The sequence below is a fragment of the Pezoporus occidentalis genome, unplaced genomic scaffold (assembly GCF_034315485.1).
Source record: "Pezoporus occidentalis ecotype Australia unplaced genomic scaffold, CSIRO_AGI_Poc_V1 ctg157, whole genome shotgun sequence".
NCBI classification, from domain to species: domain Eukaryota; kingdom Metazoa; phylum Chordata; class Aves; order Psittaciformes; family Psittacidae; genus Pezoporus; species Pezoporus occidentalis.
This window is the reverse complement of record NW_026913393.1, coordinates 4,884-9,766: the sequence shown is the minus strand read 5'-3', so window position 1 is coordinate 9,766 and position 4,883 is coordinate 4,884.

Here is a 4,883-nt window from a genome sequence, read left to right as displayed (position 1 = left end):
CCTGCTGGCTCTCCACTGCTTTTCATTACCACACTCCCTGTCTTCCCCAGACATTCTGCCCTCTCCCTCATCACCACCTTCTCCTGCCTTGCTTTCCTCTGGGAAAACACAAGACAGGGACATCCAGTCAAAGGAATCACATCAGCTCCATGTGTGGAGCTTTCTATGTCAATACTGTGGTCTGAAGAGGACACTGGTGGGAAGTGTCCTCTTCCAGGCTGGACAAAGCCTTGCGTGGCATGCTTTAGTGTGAGGTGTCCCTGTCCATGGCAGGCGGGTTGGAACTGGATGATCTTAAGGTCCTTTCCAACCCTAACTATTCTATGATTCTAAGTGGCTTTGTCTCACTCCAGCCATCACCATAGAAAGCATCTCATCTACAGGGAGCATTTCCAGAAAAGGGGTGAACTCAACATAAAATCAATGTGTAAGAAGATAAAGAGGCAAGTGACTTTGAGAATATTGTCCTGGCATTAAAAAAAGCCCTACAGAAACAATAAAAACAGTTGGGTTGATTGCTTCCTGAATCTGTCTTGCTCCAGCAGCTATGGAGAGAGGCGGGATGACTAACTTTCCACCTTCATCAGCCAAGTGAAACGGTGAGACACAACTCAGCTTCACAATAGGGAACAGATCAAAGATTATTTTATTGTAAATAGAATTTGTATCCAATAACACAACGCTGCGAAACAGGAAAAACATGCAAAGGATTTCACGCAAGGGTGTGCCTTAACTCCCCAAATAGGGGATGGATTATTTGTATGCAGAGCCCTGCATGTCAGCATGCAGTGCTTCTGGGACCCCGAATGAGGAAATTACTTAATCTTCATGCCTTGAAAAAAAATCCAGCTCTTCAGTTCTGTAGATATTCTGGAATTTGGTGTCTTCATTCCCTATCCCAGTGAGGAAAGAATTCTGTTTTTGTAAATACATAATTCGATGGATTTCTCCAACTAAGGAGTTTTATTAAAATTGAGCTTCAAACAAATGTTAATTTAACAGCATTTGCACATAATTTCAAGAACTGATTGCAAAATTGAAAATCTATATTCAGTACATAGTCTGAATGTATTTAAACTTGCAATAAGTATGATTTTAATAGATAAAGGGAAGTTGTTAACAAATGAATTAGAAGATTAGAAGTGTTCATACTCTATTGACAGACAATATATATAATGAAGACTATTTTCTCCAAAAATGTATCTAAAATTAAGAACCATCCCTTATATTTCCAAGTAGTTCTTCTGTATTCCATACAAGATATGCACTCATACTCTGTTCTCTGAGGATAACAATATGTAGAAACATAAAATTGAAAAACTATTATAATAGAATAGGTAAACAAAAAAATTAAGCCAGGATATGAATAATTCATGAAAGCTTGATTTCCAAACATTATACTTTAAAACTACATTACCATTCCAACAGTTGTATTAGATTTTTAGCCAGGAAACATTTCTCAAATAAGTCTAGTAACTAAGTAGAGCAGCATCTCCTAGAAGATAAACCCCCTAGCTCATTTGTCAGGGTAAACCACTCCAAAATCCCTAAAATCTGGAAAAATACAGCAGGATCCCTATTCTCTAATTTATAGCCACAGCCTTTCAGCAGTAGATGAAATACAGAAGACCCTAATTAGCAGAGCTAGAGGTACTGCATCCTTAGCTACACAAAGCTAACATTCAGCGGCAGGCTTGCATGAAAGAAACAGGAGAGTACCCTACCACAGCTAAATAAGTGAACATTCACACTGCTGCTGGCACATCCACTCACACCAGAGCATCCTCCTCCCTGCCCATTACAACTAATGACCCCCACCAACCACAGCAAGGACTCATGAAGAAAATCATAGAAATAAAACACTTACCTTTTTTGAAGCAAATATCTTGGCTGGAAATAAAGCTGATGGACCATCCTCTAAGCCACTGTGTAGTTTGAAGACACTGTGCTCCACCACCCATCGCTCTCCTACCATCCCAAAGTTGCTCCAGCCTCACCACCCAGCTTCTCATAAAGCTAGTAAGGGGACGCCAACCTAACTTATTACCTCTCCCAGGTGGTGGGGTAATAAGCAGCAGGGGTGATTGCACTCTTTTCCAGCAGCAAAAAGCACGTGTCCTTGTGGCCAAAGCCTCCCAAGAAACCATCTGTGCAGAAAACAATGCACAGCTGTTTAATTTGGGCAGTGGCTTTAATACAGGGTTATTGTCACCTCCCAGTATCCACCTGTGTACCTGAACTTGGGATGAACACGTCACCCTGAGCTGGGTGAGCTCAGTGATGCTCCTGTGCACAGGGACTTGTCACATCTTCAGCAAGGTGTTTTTTTTTCCTGAGCTTTTTGATTACATTTGGGTGTCTGAAACAAAGCAACACATCCTCTGCTGACAGAGAGAGGTGCTCCTCGCTTGGCAGGTAATTAATTGCAGATGCATTCAGAAGCTACCCACCAGTATTTCTCCTTCCAGCTGAGTTGCATCTTCTGATGCTAATTCTGAAGATGTTCTCAGTGACAAAGGACACCTGCAGATAGACTGCCCTGAAGGAAGAGGGTTGCTACGTTATACCAAGATAAGATTGATTTTCATGGCTGTATAGCCTCGGATGTGGGAACCAGCAGTGATTTATGGGCTGCTGAGACTGTCCTGATAAGTGTTTGTTAAGAGATTTCCAGCAACTGGTGCTCTTCCCACCGCAAGAGGAAACACACAGGTAATTAATTGCTCCAGGCTCTTGCAGGCACCAATTACTACATAAATTGAATGATGAAGAGATTTAGCTCCTAGGTGAAAGAGAAAACTCTGATTAACTCCTTCAAGTTAATTGGTAACTGAAGTAATCCACCTGGAACTAACTGTTAGCTGGCTTCCTGTGGCTATTAGGTTATTTTCATCAAAAAAAAACCTAAAAAATCTCCACAAAAAATTGAAAATAGGGTAAGTTGGATTTTTGAGTCCATCCCAACCAAAAGCATAACAGGTAGCACATAAAGCCATGCTTCAGCTCTGTCCTAGGTAAAGTCTCACGATGACTGAGCTGAGTAATAAAGTTGCTTTGTGTCCTGTATATTTAACTTCTTCCCTTACACGACATGGTATGATGTTCACTGCTTTTGCAACAGAAAATCTAAGAGGTTTTTGATCTCCAGTGCATCTTTGAAGAGCATCTGGAAGTTCAGAACATTTCCTAATGTCAAAGTATGTACTTTTTCCCACCTGATTTTCAAACATGATTCAGTCCACACTTACTGTGGTGTGATCTCGCTTTAGATTAAGTCAAATACGGAGGATTTCTGTTTTAGAGAAGCACAAAGGTTTGATTTCTTTGCTTGCACAAAGAGACCAGGAAGAAGGTGAAACAGGATGACACTAATTTTAGAACTATGCTGCTTTTTCACAAAGTCAGAGCATCATTCACATTTGACAGTAATGAATTAAAACCATCTTTGTTTCAGACTTTACAAAAGCTAGAACAAGTGGAGTTAGTGATATTCCCATGGGAAGAAAATGCAGGTCTGTTTCCAGGTTCTTTATGTTTAAAGATATAAATCATTCATCCAGATCAGGACTCAGAGGAGTGGGTTAACAGAGAACACTGAATCTGACAAAGTATTTTCCCTCTCCTCGCTAATTAACATCAAATGAATATGTCAGTGTGAGCACGCTTTCTCCAAAATCTCCAACACGCCTTTATTTTGAAAAATAGCATCTTTTGACCTACTAAAACCACATCCCCACATAGTAGGAAAACTCGTTAGGACAGCCACTATATTAACATCGTGTGGCTTTGGTGAGCAGTCCGTATAGGTATTCCTGGGATGCGCAGATCGAGTGTCCTGTGTATTCTTTGGCGTGACATCAGAACAAAAGTGACAGTGTGAGCAGTCACAGGATGGCAGACGCCTGAATGGAGGTGCCTGTATGTGTGCTAAACATCTGAGCTCCCCCAGGGCCATCTGAGAACTGATTGATGCAGGTGGTGAAGGCTGGAGAGCACTTTGCTCAGATAAAGCGGCCATGGGCCATCTAGGTGCTTGACCACACGGTTAGATTTCTGCCAGCTGATGGGAACTCAGACACTGATGACACATGGGGACACCAGTGCACATCTACATTTGGGCACTGATAATCCAGGCCTAAATCCCACCCACCGTGTCATAGAATCAGACTGGTTTGGGTTGGAAGGGACTTTAAAGCTTCTCTGGTTCCAAATCCCTGCCACGGGCAGGGACACCTTCCACTAGAGCAGGTTGCTCCAAGACCTGTCCAACCTTCTTAGTAGCTTCCCAGTATGGAAATCCTCACCAGGATGCTGGATCAAGCCCACTACAGGAGATCCCTCCTTAGCCTCCCACAAACTTCTCTAATCTTATCCTCAGCTATTTTCTGCTTCCCGTTGGTAGCCTCTCCACTTTCACATTTGAAGGTGAAGAACACATTTCAGGTAGGACCCTGTGGAAGTCCTGTTCTTTTCCATACAAACCAACAGGGAACACAGGTTGCCTATCAGTCTCAACACTGACAGCCTGGCAGGCCTGGACCAGATTTCCTTTGCAAGAAGAACTGAGATGCCAGAAATGGGACTTTCTCCCAGGTACCATTCATGCCTTCCCTTTGCCTGGGAATGCATAATGCATACCAGCACTTGCCCACTCCTAGGGTATTTCTTAGCGCTGCATCCTCCACTTCAAGTATATACACAATTGCTTTCCCAAGCATGTGTTGAAGTCCTTTGCAAGGCTGTGCTCCCCAAAAGGCAGCTCAGATTCATGTGCTCTCTTTCCCAGTGCCAAGAATAGCAGTGAGAGGTAGTAGATACATCATCACACACATTTGGGGCACATTAGTGAGGATCACCCGAGATGCACAGTGCAATTTTAGATC